Source organism: Pristiophorus japonicus, chromosome 12 (genome assembly GCF_044704955.1).
Source record: "Pristiophorus japonicus isolate sPriJap1 chromosome 12, sPriJap1.hap1, whole genome shotgun sequence".
Lineage (NCBI taxonomy): Eukaryota > Metazoa > Chordata > Chondrichthyes > Pristiophoridae > Pristiophorus > Pristiophorus japonicus.
In genome coordinates, this window is record NC_091988.1 from 56,480,604 (window position 1) to 56,496,836 (window position 16,233).

At 46.6% G+C, this 16,233-nt stretch overlaps 1 protein-coding gene across 1 annotated transcript in view; it reads left to right on the forward strand.

Annotated features, from left to right (window-relative positions):
- slc26a6 (solute carrier family 26 member 6) overlaps window positions 1-16,233 on the forward strand; it is a 154,136-nt gene that overhangs the window by 32,728 nt on the left and 105,175 nt on the right. The gene's annotated exons all lie outside the window — the stretch shown is intronic.

Below are 16,233 nucleotides of genomic sequence, written 5' to 3' on the forward strand. Positions count from 1 at the left end.
ATGTAGTGTCAGCTGTGGCTCAGTGGGTAGCATGCTCACCTCTGAGTCAGAAGGTTGTGAGTTCAAGTCCCACTCCAGGGATTTGAGCACAAAAAATCTAGGCAGCCACTCCAGTGAAGTACTGAGTTAGTGCTGCACTGTTGGAGGTGCTGTCTTTCTGATGATGTTAAACCAATGCCATGCCTGCTCTCTCAGGTAAATATAAAGGATCCCATGGCACTATTTCGAAGAAGAGCAGGGGAGTTATCCTGGTGACCTGACTAATAATTATCCTTCACTAAAACAGATTATCTGGTCATTACCACATCACTGATTCCAGGGATTCCAGGGATGGCTGGGCTGTCATATGAGGAGAGACTGGATCAACTGGGCCTTTATTCACTGGAGTTTAGAAGGATGAGAGGGGATCTCATAGAAACATATAAGATTCTGACGGGACTGGACAGAATAGAATATTCGGGAAGAATATTCCCGATGTTGGGGAAGTCCAGAACCAGGGGACATAGTCTTAAGATAAGGGGTAGGCCATTTAGGATTGAGATGAGGAGAAACTTCTTCACTCAGAGAGTTGTTAACCTGTGGAATTCCCTGTCGCAGAGAGTTGTTGATGTCAGTTCACTGGATATATTCAAGAGGGAGTTAGATATGGCCCTTGCGGTTAAGGGGATCAAGGGGTATGGAGAGAAAGCAGGAAAGGGGTACTGAAGGAATGATCAGCCATGATCTTATTGAATAGCGGTGCAGGCTCTAATGGCCTAATCCTGCACCTATTTTCTATGTTTCTATGCTGTTTGTGTGCAAATTGGCTGCCGCGTTTCCTATGACGGTGACTACACTCCAAAAGTACTTCGTTCGCTGAGATATCCAGTGATCATGAAAGGTGCTATATAAATCCAAGTCTGTCTTTCTTTCTTTCTTTTTTTTCTTCTCTTCTCTTCCCTTCCTCTTTCCTCCATTTTCTTCCCCTTTCTTCCCTTCCTTTCTTCCCTTCCCTTCTTTCTTTCCTTCCTTTCTTCCCTTCCCTTCCTCTTTCTTCCCAACCTTTCTACCCTTCCTCTCCCTCCTCTCTCTTTCTCCAGCACAGGGTTTATACACATTGGCTGTGCACGTCATGGAGCTATGGTTTTGCGTGATGTGTTTTCATTAATTCAGCAAACGCAGTGTTACTAATTTCGTCTCCATCCTAGTTATTGCTCTCGGGTTAGCTTCACTGGTCTCTCCCATAAGAGAATCTTTGACTCCTTTCTTGTGCAGAGGTTGGCCAGTAAAGTTGCCAATTAAACCAGCTGCTGTCCATTCACATCCCCCACTACTGGCACCACACCCTTGTCCACCACCCCCATCCGCACACCCCCACCCGCACACCCTCGCCCACCACACCCACCCTCACCCGCACACCCTGTAAGTCAGAAGGCTGTGGATTCCAATCCCACTCCAGGGTCTTGAACACAAAAATCTAGGCTGACACTCCAGTGCAGTGCTGAGGGAGTGCTGCACTGTCAAAGGTGCTGACTTTCGGATGTGACATAAAACTGAGGCCCCGTCTGCTCTCTCACTGGATGTAAAAGATCCCATGGCACTATTTTGCAGAAGAATAGGGGAGATCTTCCAGATGTCCTGGCCAACATGTATCCCTCAATCAACATCACTAAAACAGATTATCTAGGCCTTATCACATTTCTGTTTGTGGGAACTTGCTGTGCGCAAGTTGGCTACCGCATGTCCCACATTACAACAGTGACTGCACTTCAGAAAAAGTACGTCATTGGCTGTAAAGCGCTTTGGGATGACCAGTAGTCGTGAAATCCTACCAATAATTCCATGTCTTTCTTTATTATCAGACAAAATTTGGCACCACGCCACATAAAGAGATATTAGGACAGGTAACCAAAAGCTTGGTCAAAGAAATAGGTTTTAAGGAGTCTGTTAAAGGAGGAGAAAGAGGTAGAGAGATTTAGGGAGGGAATTCCAGAGCTTTGGGCCTAGGCAGTTGGAGGCACGGCCGGCAATGGACGAGCGATTAAAATCGGGGATGCACAAGAGGCCGGAATTGGAGGAACGCAGAAATCTGGGAGGGTTGTAAGGCTGGTGGAAGTTACAAAGGGACGAGGCCATTGATGGATTTGAAAACAAGGATAAGAATTTTAAAATTGAGGCATAACCAATGTAGATCAGCGAGCACAGGGTGATGGATAAACAGGTCTTGGTACAAGTTAGGACACTAGGAGCAAAGATTTCCATGGCAAAATAGTCAGGAATTCCAATATTTTGGAATTTGTTAGCTAGCAGCAGAAATAATAACAATGAAAGCTGCCAGATTGTTAATAAAAACTCAACTGGTTCACTATGCACTTCAGGGAAGTGAACCTGCCACCCTTACCCAGTCTGGACCAGATGTAACTCTAGGGACGCGACTTGAATGGATATGGCGGACAACTGGTTTAGCCATTTACTGTCAGATTTGATGGGACCACATAAAGCAATATCGGGTCCTGCACTCGTCTTCCATATTCCAGGATTATTATGGAATACAAAGGTAACCCTCTGCTTCTTTTCTCTACTGCTAACCATCTTCTTAAACTCCTCTTCCATTTCTTCTACCCTCAACTTCAACAACGTGTGAAGAACTCATAGACTTCTTTGTCTCTAAGATTGAGACCATCCGATTTGCTACCTCTGACATTTCCCTTCCTTCCCATAGCCCACCAGGCCAAACTTCCTCTCGGGTTCCCCCCTGCCTTAGCCCTGAACTCATATAATTCTCTAGTTTCTCTCTGATCGCCCCTCATGACCTCTCTGTACTCATTTTTTCCATGAGTCCCATTTCCTGCTCCCACAACCCTATTCCCACTAAATTGCTGATCACCCAACTTCCTTTTCTGGCTCCCATGTTGGCTGATATTCTTAACTCCGTTCTCTAGTCACTGACTCCATCCCCCTCTCTAGCATCTGTCTGAGGGTTAACTAGACTGTTCACAACCTTGGTGTCATATTTGACCCTGAAATGAGCTTTCGACCACATATCCATGCTATAACAAAGACCTCCTAATTCCACCTCCATAACATCACCCATCTGAGCTCATCTGCTGCTGAAACCCTCATCCATGCCTTTTTTACCTCTAGACTTGACTATTCCCATGCACTCCTGGTTGGCCTCCCACATTCTACCCTACATAAACTTGAGGTCATCCAAAACTCGGCTGCCCATGTCCTAACTCGTACCAAGTCCCTTTCACCCATCACTCCTGTGTTCACTGACCTACAATGGCTCCCGGTTAAGCAATGGTTCGATTTTAAAATTCTCATCCTTGTTTTCAAATCCCTGCATGGCCTCGCCCCTTCCTAGCTCTGTAATCTCCTCCAGCTCCACAATCCCCCAAGATGTCTGCACTCATCTAATTCTGGCCTCTTGAGCATCCCCAATTTTAATTGCTCAACCATTGGTAGCCATGCTTTCAGCTGATTAGGCACTAAGCTCTGGAATTCGCTCCCTAACCCTCTCCGCCTCTCTATCTCTCTTTCCTGCTTTAAGACATTCCTTAACACCTACCTTTTTTAACCAAGCTTTTGGCCATCTGCCCTAATTTCTCCTTATGTGAGTCAGTGTCAATTTTTGTTTTGATTTGGGATTTGAACTCTTGTCTCTGGATCATTAGCCTAGGCCTCTGGATTACTAATACACAAGCAAAATACTGCGGATGCTGGAATCTGAAATAAAAACAGAAAATGCTGGAAATCTCAGCCGGTCAGGTAGCATCTTTGGAGAGAAAAACAGATTTAATGTTTCAGGCCAAAGGGTCGTCGACCTGGAACGTTAACTCTGTTTTTCTCTCCACAGATGTTGCCTGACCCGCTGTGATTGCCAGCATTTTCTGTTTTTACCTCTGGATTACTAGTCCAGTAACATTACCACTATGTTATCATTTCCTGTTTGATACTGTTACCATTACCGATTTGATAGAGTAGGTAGAGAGAAACTATTTCTTCTGGTGGGGGGAGTCCAGTACAAGGGTGCATAAGCTTAAAATTAGAGCTAGGCCGTTCAAGGGTGATGTCAGGAAGCACTTCTTCACAAAAAGCGTAGTGAAAATCTGGAACTCTCACCCCCAAAAAGCTGTTGAGGCTTGGTCAATTGAAAATTTCAAAACTGAAGTTAATAGAGTTCTGTTAGGCAAGGAGGGATATGAAACCTGTTATATATGTGGATTTGTATTTACTCTGTACAGCCACCAGAGGTCTCATCCCTGGAGTCCCAAGGGATCCCATAATTCCTTGGGAGCACAGGTATTTAAGGAGGCTTCACAGGTTGGAGAGGCACTCTGGAGACCTGCAATAAAAGACTACGGTCACACTTTACTTTGAGTTCACAGTGTTCAGTCTGACTCTTTCTCCATACGCAACAACTGGCGACGAGTTACAGATAGCGAACCCAAAGATGCAGAGAACAGTGGGCATCCTGGAGAAATTTTCGGAGGGAGATGATTGGGAAACTTTTGTGGAGCGACTCGACCAATACTTCGTGGCCAACGAGCTAGATGGGGAAGAGAGCACCTCCAAACGAAGAGTGATCCTCCTCACCGTCTGTGGGGCACCAACGTATGGCCTCATGAAGAATCTGCTCACTCCAGCGAAACCCACGGAGAAATCGTACGACGATTTGTGCACACTGGTCCGAGAGCATTTGAACCCGAAGGAAAACGTTCTGATGGCGAGGTACCGGTTTTAACCCTATAAAAGGTTTGAAAGCCAGGAAGTGGCGAGTTATGTCATCGAGCTAAGACACCTTGCAGGACATTGCGAATTTGAAGGACATTTGGAGCACACGCTCAGAGACATTTTCATGCTTGGCATTGGCCACAAAACCAGACTTCGCAAACTTTTGACTGTAGTGACCCCAACCTTGAGTAAGGCCATAGCGATAGCCCAGACGTTCATTGCCACCAGTGACAATACGAAACAAGTCTCTCAGCACACAAGTGTTGCTACAAGTACTGTGAACAAAGTGATGTTGTTTTCAAATCGTAACGTACAGGGCAGGTCACACATACCTGCAGCTACACGTCCGCAGATGTCTCAGAGTCCACCATCAAGGGTGATGAATGCAAGGCCATTAACATCTTGTTGCCGCTACGGGGGTGATCATCGTTTCCATTCATGCCGATTCAAAGAGTATGTTTGCAAGGGCTGTGGAACAATGGGACACCTCCAAAGGGTGTGCAGGCAAGCTGCAAAGCCTGTTAAACCTGCAAACCACTATGTTGCAGAGGAGGACAGGTCCATGGAGGGTCACGACGAACCAGAGCCTCAGATCGAGGAGGCAGAGGTACATGGGGTGCACACATTCACCACGAATTTTCCCCCGATAATGCTGAATGTTGAACTAAATGGACTTCCGGTGTCAATGGAGCTGGACACGGGCGCGAGCCAGTCCATCATGTGCAAAAAGACTGTCGAAAGGTTGTGGTGCAACAAGGCTTCAAGGCCAGTCTTAACTCTAGTTCGCACAAAACTAAGAACTTATACAAAAGAACTGATTCCTGTAATCGGCAGTGCTACCGTAAAGTTCTCCTACGATGGCGCGGTGCACAAGCTACCACTCTGGGTGGTACGGAGCAATGGTCCCACGATGCTCAGCAGGAGCTGGCTGGGAAAGATCCGCTGGAACTGGGACGACGTCCGAGCGCTATCGCCCGCTGACGACACTTCGTGTGCCCAGGTCGTAAACGAGTTTCCTTCACTGTTCGAACCAGGCATCGGGAAATTCCAAGGAGCAAAAGTGCAGATCCACCTAATTCCGGGGGCACAACCCATCCATCACAAGGCGAGAGCAGTGCCGTACATGATGAGAGAAAGGGCAGAGATCGAGATAGACCGGCTGCAAAGAGAGGGCATCATTTCACCGATCGAGTTCAGCGAGTGGGCCAGTCCTATTGTCCCAGTCCTCAAGGGAGATGGCACCATCAGAATTTGTGGCGATTACAAAGTAACGATCAATCGTTTCTTCCTGTAGGACCAATACCCACTACCAAAGGCCGATGATCTCTTTGCAACGCTGGCGGGAGGAAAGATATTCACGAAGCTGGATCAGACTTCAGCCTACATGACGCAAGAACTGGAGGAATCATTGAAGGCCCTCACCTGCATCAACACGCACAAAGGTCTTTTTGTTTATAACAGATGCCCATTTGGAATATGATCAGCGGCGGCGGTATTCCAGAGAAACATGGAAAGTTTACTGAAGTCGGTTCCGCACACCATGGTCTTCCAGGACGACATCTTGGTCACAGGTCGGAACACACTCGAGCACCTGCAGAACCTGGAGGAGATTCTTAGTCGACTCTTCCGCGTGGGGCTCAGGTTAAAACGCTCAACGTGTGATTTCCTGGCACCTGAAGTGAAGTTCTTGGGAAGGAGGATTGCGGCGGACACCATCAGGCTCACCAACGTGAAGACGGAGGCAATCGAGAACGCACCGAGGCCACAGAACGTGATGGAGCTGTGGTTATTTCTGAGACTCTTGAACTACTTTGGTAACTTCTTACTGGGTCTCAGCACCCTGCTAGAACCACTACATGTCTTACTACGAAAAGGAGGCGAATGGGTTTGGGGCAAAAGCCAAGAAAATGCCTTTGTAAAAGCGAGAAAATTGTTATGCTCAAACAAATTGCTTGTGTTGTATGATTCATGTAAGCGTTTGGTACCAGCATGTGATGCGTCATCATAATGGCGTCAGGTATGTATTGCAACAAGCTAATGATTTCGGGAAACTGCAACCAGTTGCTTATGCATTCAGGAGTCTGTCTAAGGCTGAGTGAGCCTACAGCATGATTGAAAAAGAAGCGTATCGTGTGTCTATGGGGTAAAGAAAATGCATCAGTACTTTTTGGAAACTGACCATAAGCCACTTATATCCCTGTTTTCCGAGAGTAAAGAGATAAATACCAACGCATTGGTTCGCATCCCGAGATGGGCGCTCAGGTTGTCCGCATACAACTACGCCATCCGCCTAGGCCAGGCACAGAAAACTGCGCTGATGCTCTCAGTAGGCTGCCATTGCCCACCACGGGAGTGGAAATGGCACAGTCCACAGACCTAGCCATGGTTATGGAAGCATTTGAGAGTGAGCAATCACCCGTCACTGCCTGGCAGATCAAAACCTGGACAAGCCAGTAGCCCTTCTTATCTCTAGTCAAAAGCTGTGTGCTTCTTAGGAGCTGGTCCAGTGTCAGGAAGAGATGCAGGAAGAGATAAAGCTATTTCAGTGGCGCAAAGATGAAATGTCTATACAGGCAGACTGCCTTCTGTGGAGCAATCGAGTAGTGGTCCCCAAGAAGGGCAGAGACACCTTCATCAATGACCTCCACAGTACCCACCCAGGCATCGTAATGATGAAAGCGATAGCCAGATCCCACGTGTGGTGGCCCGGTATCGATGCAGACTTAGAGTCCTGCGTTCACAGATGTAATACATGCGCACAGTTAAGAAATGTACCCAGGGAGGCGCCGCTAAGTTTATAGTCTTGGCCCTCCAAACCGTGGTCTAGGGTACACGTCGACTATACAGGCCCGTTCTTGCGTAAAATGTTCCTTGTGGTTGTAGATGCGTACTCCAAGTAGATTGAATGTGAGATACTGTCGCTAGCACGTCCGCTGCCACTACTGAAAGCCTGCGGGCCATGTTTGCCACTCACGGCTTACCCGATGTCCTGGTGAGCGACAACGGGCCATGTTTTACCAGTGCTGAATTCAAAGAATTCATGACCCATAATGGGATCAAACATGTCACATCTGCCCCGTTTAAACCAGCGTCCCATGGTCAGGCAGAGAGAGCAGTGCAAACCATCAAGCAAGGCTTGAAGATAGTAACTGAAGGCTCACTGCAGACTCGTCGATCCCGAGTCCTACTTATAGACCGCATGAGACCCCACTCACTCACTGGGATCCCACTTGCTGAACTGCTCATGAAAAGAGCACTTAAGACAAGGCTCTTGTTAGTTCACCCTGATCTACATGAACAGGTAGAGAGCAGGCAGCTTCAACAAAGTGCATACCATGATAGCGCAAATGTGTCACATGAGATTGCAATCAATGATCCTGTATTTGTAGTAAATTATGGACAAGGTCCCAAGTGGCTTCCCGGCACTGTCGTGGCCAAAGAGGGGAGCAGGGTGTTTCGGATCAAACTTTCAAATGGACTCATTCATCGGAAACACTCGGACCAAATCAAACTCAGATTCACGGACTTTCCTGAGCAACCCACCTTGGACCCTACCTTTTTTGATCCCCCAACATACACACCAGTGGCAACCGGCACCATGGTTGACCACGAAGCAGAACCCATCATCCACAGCAGCCCTGCAGGGCCCAACACACCCGGCAGCCCTGCAAGGCCAGCTGCATAGCAGCCCAGCGAGGGCCCACCAAATGATTCAACAATACCAGCCTTCACATCGAAACGATCAACCAGGGCAAGAAGGGCTCCAGATCGACTCACATTGTAAATAGTTGCACTATTGACTTTGGGGGGGAGTGTTGTTATATATGTGGACTTGTATTTACTCTGTACAACCACCAGAGGACTCATCTCCTGGAGTCCCAAGGGAACCCATAATCCCTTGGGAGCAAAGGTATTTAAGGAGGCTTCACAGGTTGGAGAGGCACTCTGGAGACCTGCAATAAAAGACTAAGGTCACACTTTACTTTGAGCTCACAGTGTTCAGTCTGACTCTTTCTCCATGAAGAACAGATCCAAGTTATCTAAGTGGAGTTAAGATACAGATCAGCCATGATTTAATTGAATGGTGGAACAAGCTCGAGGAGCTGAATGGTCTATTCCTGTTCTTATGTTCCTAAACCTAAAGAACAGGAATAAATGTATTTAAAAAATAGGAACTAACCTGAAGAAACTGCTGCAATTATTATGCATTTTAATATATTGCAATATACTGCAATATTGATCATGCTAAACCACCGGTTGCTTATATTGACTACAGGCTCAATTTTCCCCAGTGATTTGCACTGTTATTTTGGAGCAGGCTGCTTTATTTGGCCTTAGGTAAAAATCCACAGTTTCCCCAATCAATTTGCACCAGCGTAACTCAGTTAGTTCCGATTTTTTTCGTTAAGTTTTTTTTTCAGCCACCTACGTCAATTCTGGCCATTTAGGGAACTTTAGCCAGCTGATAGTTACTCCAGTTCTGCTTAGGCTAGCGTATGTGGCCTCTGCAGAAAACCCTTGTGGAGAGTTAAAGAAATCGGCGCAGGTAAGTAAATCGGAAGAGGCCATTCATAAGAACATTAGAACATAAGAACATAAGAAATAGGAACAGGAGTAGGCTGTGTGGCCCCTCGAGCCTGCTCCGCCATTCAATATCATGGCCTGGGCTAGGGGCGGGAGAGGACCGGGACTTCACTTGGGGCCAGGGTCGGGCAGGGGAACAGATCGGTTCATTATGAAGAAAGCAGACCTTCATTATGAAGAAAGGATCAGAACTAAACTCATTTTCATCGGAGGAAAGAATGAGACGAAATATAATCCATGTTCATAAAACGCAGAGAAGACAAATTACACGGATGGCAGCGGGCCGGTGCGGGGGGGGGGCCTTTCCACCTGGGATAGGAGTGGGCCGGTGGTGGGGAGGGGAGCGGGGCCTTTTGGCCCGGGATATGAGCGGGCTGCTGGTTGGGGCGGGATGGGACCTTTCGGCCCAGGATAGAAGCGGGCCGGTGGTGGTGGAGGATGTGTTGGGGGGGGGCGGGCTTTCGGCCCGGGATAGGAGCGGGCTGCTGGTTGGGGCGGGGTGGGACCTTTCGGCCCAGGATAGAAGCGGGCCGGTGGTGGTGGAGGATGTGGTGGGGGGGGGACTTTCGGCCCGGGATAGGAGAGGGTGGGGGGGGCGGGATTTCGGCCCAGGATAGGAGCGGGTGGGGGGAGGGGGGGCTTTCGGCCCAGGATAGGAGAGGGTGGGGGGGGGGGGAGATTTCGGCCCAGGATAGGAGCGGGTGGGGGGAGGGAGATTTCGGCCCAGGATAGGAGAGGGTGGGGGGGGGGGGATTTCGGCCCAGGATAGGAGAGGGTGGGGTGGGGGGGGGGATTTCGGCCCAGGATAGGAGTGGACCGATGGTGGGGGATGGGATGGGGCCTTTCAGCCCAGGATTGCAGTGGCACCGGCACTGCAGAGGTGAAAAAAGTCTCACTTTGTGATCTATTTAAAAAGGGGAAATGCTGTACCTCAGCCCTTCAGAGCGTCCCTCATTACCCTGGCAACCTCAGTTTTTCGGCACAGAACTTAAGCTTCACCCACAGAGCTTAAGGACAATCTGCGCTGCTCCAAAATGAAAGTGTTATGCCGGCGAAACTTGGAACTTTTTTTTTGGCGCAGTTGGGCCCCTAAAAATAACAACGTACCTCTTCAACTGCGCTAAAAAAGTCCATGTGGAATTTTGGGCCATTCATGTTGAATGTAGAATTACTTGTTTCGTCCTGAAAATAGTATTTGACACCATTTCTCCCAGGCCTTTTGAATCAGCAATTATATGGTCTTATAAATCGACAGCTCAAAGGTTAGGGCTTACCTTTGGTTAAGGAGCAAATTAACTTAAAGTGCAATCCAGTTACAGCGTATGGGAGACAATATAAGAGACAGCGAGAGAGAAACTGGTGCTAATCGCTTTCAAGGCAGCAAAAGGACAGAGGGCTGGGTCTAACAGTCTAATTGAAGACCCCTAACCGAAGGTAGAGTTCTTCATTTCATTTTTTTTTAAGTGTAATCTTAGCAGGATTCTCTGTCTTCAGCTTCTACCTGGATTAACTGACAAGATCTTGAGACGTCGCAGGCAGTTGTAAACTTGTGAAGTAGTTGGCTGCGACATTATCACATTTGTGCTTTTTAATGGTTGCTAAAATTTGGGGAATTGTAAATTAAGGAGCAGGAGAAAGAAAGGGGCGGAAGAGAGCTTTGTGCATCTGCATGTATTGTAGCACGAGATTCTTCAAACAATCTTCTGAATGAATTTTGCTGCCAGTACATTGAAAGGGCACACTCGACACTTTGGACCTGTCATTCACATTTCCTTCATCGTTATTTCAGATGGGATTTCAACGTATTTTTACTTTTAAGTATTCTTATAATGTGGGAAGGTGGAGTTGAGGTAAAAGATCAGCCATGATCTTGTTGAATGGTGGAGCAACTTTGAGGGGCCAAATGGCCTAATCCTGCTCCTATTTCTTATGTTCTTATATTGAATAACAATAAAGGAAGAACTAGCTTCAATGACTATGAAAGCAAAATATTGCACAGGCTGGAAATCTGAAATAAAAACACAAAATGCTGGAAATACTCAGCAGGTCAGGCAGCATCTGTGGAGAGAGAAACCAAGTGAATGTCTTTGGTCGATGACCTTTTGTCAGAACGGGAGAAATTTAGAGATGTAACAGGATTAAAAAGTAGGACCTCAAAAGTAGTAATCTCGGGATTGCTACCAGTGCCACGTGATAGTCAGAGTAGGAATCGCAGGATAGCGCAGATGAATACGTGGCTTGAGCAGTGGTGCAGCAGGGAGGGATTCAAATTCCTGGGGCATTGGGACCGGTTCTGGGGGAGGTGGGACCAGTACAAACCGAACTGTCTGCACCTGGGCAGGACCGGAACCAATGTCCTAGGGGGAGTGTTTGCTAGTGCTGTTGGGGAGGATTTAAACTAATATGGCAGGGGGATGGGAACCAATGCAGGGAGACAGAGGGAAACAAAAAGGAGGCAAAAGCAAAAGACAGAAAGGAGATGAGGAAAAGTGCAGGGCGGAGAAACCCAAGGCAAAGAACAAAAAGGGCCACTGTACAGCAAAATTCTAAAAGGACAAAGGGTGTTAAAAAAACAAGCCTGAAGGCTTTGTGTCTTAATGCAAGGAGTATCCGCAAAAAGGTGGATGAATTAACTGTGCAAATAGATGTTAATAAATATGATGTGATTGGGATTACGGAGACGTGGCTCCAGGATGATCAGTGCTGGGAACTTAACATTCAGGGCTATTCGACATTCAGGAAGGATAGAGTAAAGGGAAAAGGAGGTGGGGTAGCATTGTTGGTTAAAGAGGAGATTAATGCAATAGTTAGGAAAGACATTAGCTTGGATGATGTGGAATCTATATGGGTAGAGCTGCAGAACACCAAAGGGCAAAAAACGTTAGTAGGAGTTGTGTACAGACCTCCAAACAGTAATAGGGATGTTGGGGAGGGCATCAAACAGGAAATTAGGGGTGCATGCAATAAAGGTGTAGCAGTTATAATGGGTGACTTTAATATGCACATAGATTGGGCTAACCAAACTGGAAGCAATACGGTGGAGGAGGATTTCCTGGAGTGCATAAGGGATGGTTTCCTAGACCAGTATGTTGAGGAACCAACTAGGGGGGAGGCCATCTTAGACTGGGTGTTGTGTAATGAGAGAGGATTAATTAGCAATCTCGTGCGAGGCCCCTTGGGGAAGAGTGACCATAATATGGTGGAATTCTGCATTAGGATGGAGAATGAAACAGTAAATTCAGAGACCATGGTCCAGAACTTAAAGAAGGGTAACTTTGAAGGTATGAGGCGTGAATTGGCTAGGATAGATTGGCGAATGATACTTAGGGGGTTGACTGTGGATGGGCAATGGCAGACATTTAGAGACCGCATGGATGAATTACAACAATTGTACATTCCTGTCTGGCGTAAAAATAAAAAAGGGAAGGTGGCTCAACCGTGGCTATCTAGGGAGATCAGGGATAGTATTAAAGCCAAGGAAGTGGCATACAAATTGGCCAGAAATAGCAGCGAACCTGAGGACTGGGAGAAATTTAGAACTCAGCAGAGGAGGACAAAGGGTTTGATTAGGGCAGGGAAAATGGAGTATGAGAAGAAGCTTGCAGGGAACATTAAGACGGATTGCAAAAGTTTCTATAGATATGTAAAGAGAAAAAGGTTAGTAAAGACAAACGTAGGTCCCCTGCAGTCAGAATCAGGGGAAGTCATAACGGGGAACAAAGAAATGGCAGACAAATTGAACAAGTACTTTGGTTCGGTATTCACTAAGGAGGATACAAACAACCTTCCGGATATCAAAGGGGTCAGAGGGTCTAGTAAGGAGGGGGAACTGAGGGAAATCTTTATTAGTCGGGAAATTGTGTTGGGGAAATTGATGGGATTGAAGGCTGATAAATCCTCAGGGCCTGATGGACTGCATCCCAGAGTACTTAAGGAGGTGGCCTTGGAAATAGCGGATGCATTGACAGTCATTTTCCAACATTCCATTGACTCTGGATCAGTTCCTATGGAGTGGAGGGTAGCCAATGTAACCCCACTTTTTAAAAAAGGAGGGAGAGAGAAAACAGGGAATTATAGACCGGTCAGCCTGACCTCAGTAGTGGGTAAAATGATGGAATCAATTATTAAGGATGTCATAGCAGTGCATCTGGAAAATGGTGACATGATAGGTCCAAGTCAGCATGGATTTGTGAAAGGGAAATCATGCTTGACAAATCTTCTGGAATTTTTTGAGGATGTTTCCAGTAAAGTGGACAAAGGAGAACCAGTTGATGTGGTATATTTGGACTTTCAGAAGGCTTTCGACAAGGTCCCACACAAGAGATTAATGTGCAAAGTTAAAGCACATGGGATTGGGGGTAGTGTGCTGACGTGGATTGAGAACTGGTTGTCAGACAGGAAGCAAAGAGTAGGAGTAAACGGGTACTTTTCAGAATGGCAGGCAGTGACTAGTGGGGTGCCGCAAGGTTCTGTGCTGGGGCCCCAGCTGTTTACATTGTACATTAATGATTTAGACGAGGGGATTAAATGCAGTATCTCCAAATTTGCGGATGACACTAAGTTGGGTGGCAGTGTGAGCTGCGAGGAGGATGCTATTAGGCTGCAGAGTGACTTGGATAGGTTAGGTGAGTGGGCAAATGCATGGCAGATGAAGTATAATGTGGATAAATGTGAGGTTATCCACTTTGGTGGTAAAAACAGAGAGACAGACTATTATCTGAATGGTGACAGATTAGGAAAAGGGAAGGTGCAACGAGACCTGGGTGTCATGGTACATCAGTCATTGAAGGTTAGCATGCAGGTACAGCAGGCGGTTAAGAAAGCAAATGGCATGTTGGCCTTCATAGCGAGGGGATTTGAATACAGGGGCAGGGAGGTGTTGCTACAGTTGTACAGGGCCTTGGTAAGGCCACACCTGGGGTATTGTGTACAGTTTTGGTCTCCTAACTTGAGGAAGGACATTCTTGCTATTGAGGGAGTGCAGCGAAGATTCACCAGACTGATTCCCGGGATGGCGGGACTGACCTATCAAGAAAGATTGGATCAACTGGGCTTGTATTTACTGGAGTTCAGAAGAATGAGAGGGGACCTCATAGAAACGTTTAAAATTCTGACGGGTTTAGACAGGTTAGATGCAGGAAGAATGTTCCCAATGTTGGGGAAGTCCAGAACCAGGGGTCACAGTCTGAGGATAAGGGGTAAGCCATTTAGGACCGAGATGAGGAGAAACTTCTTCACCCAGAGAGTGGTGAACCTGTGGAATTCTCTACCACAGAAAGTAGTTGAGGCCAATTCACTAAATATATTCAAAAGGGAGTTAGATGAAGTCCTTACTACTCGGGGGATCAAGGGTTATGGCGAAAAGCAGGAAGGGGGTACTGAAGTTTCATGTTCAGCCATGAACTCATTGAATGGCGGTGCAGGCTAGAAGGGCTGAATGGCCTGCTCCTGCACCTATTTTCTATGTTTCTATGTTTCTATGTTTTAAGCGAGTGCAGATGCAGAGAAAGTGGGAGAAAAGACCAAAAGGGAAAGTCTGTGATAGGGTGAAAGGCAGGAGAGATTCATGACAAAAGGGATGATGATACAAGGTGAAAGGAGCTGGTAATGGGACAAGTAAAGAAACATAAGATGGGTCTCGAAGAGGTGCAAATAGGAATAGTAGAATTATCAGCAATAGCTGCCGTCCCAATAAATGGGGTCAGAGATTATGATCTGAAATTGTTGAACTCAGCGTTGAGTCTGAAAGATTGTAAATTAATTACTTAAATAAATTACTGTTCAAAGATGGTTTGTGCAGGTGAGTTTTCTTTGGAATAATTCTGGAGTAAATGTTGATGCAGGGATGCCTGCATGAGAGTTCGCAGTTACTCATGGGCTACTGGCAAAAGTCCCATTCATGCCACAAGATAGCTGTATCAATAGCAAGAAGAATAATACAGTTGCCTCCTGGTCCTACCCCTACCCCAGATAGTTGTTGAGGGATTTACTGTCTCTGTGGATCCATCTCTCCATGTGGAACTGCTGTTGGTCCAGGTGTAGCTTTAAAAAAAAAGAGCACAAGAGGCCAGAGTTGGAGGAATAGCGAGTTCTGTGGGGGCCTGTAGAGCTGGAGGAGGTCATAGAGATAGAGCACAAAGGAATATATATGCACAAGTATTAGTATTTTAAATAACTGGAAGCCAGTGTAAGTCAGCAAGGAACAGAAGTGATGGAGGAACAGGACTTGATGCAAGACAGGATAAGGCCAGCAGAGTTTCAGATGAGCTGAAGTTGCCAGAGCATGAAGGATGAGAGGCTGTCCGCAGAGCGGTGAAATAGTTGAGTCTGGAGGTAAAAATGGATGAGAGTTTCAGCAGCAGGTTTGCCTGAGGCTCAGGCAAGTAATGTTATGGTGGTGGATACATGTAGCTGGTCTTTGTGATGGAGAGGAGATTGAGTCAGAATCTCAGTTTGTGGTCAAATAGGACGGCGAGATTGTGAACAATTTGGTTCAACTTGAGACAGTAGCTGAAGAGTGGGATGGTTTTGGAGGAACGGATAGAGAATTTGTGGTGAGTGGTGGTGGGGGTTGTTGAAGACTGTGGCACCAGTCTTCTCTGTGTTTAACTGGAGGAAATTGTTGTCTATCCAAACCCTCTGAAATGGCAAGCCATTCAGTTGTGAAAACCCTCGAGAATCTAGTAGTTGGGCAATAAGTTCAGCTTTGCACTTCCCAAGAACAAATATGTTTAAAAAACATACAAATCAAATTTTGTTCATTTATTTTCCATTCATTAAAGTGTGGGTAGCTGATTCCTAGCCAATTACTAATTTTTTTTTTTTAAAGTGTCTTGATGAAATCTTAGCTCCCAGAGTGTGAAATTGGGTTCTGGCAGTAGTATATAACTGGCGATAAATAACCAGCAGCCAGTTTAACACCCCCGCCTGATT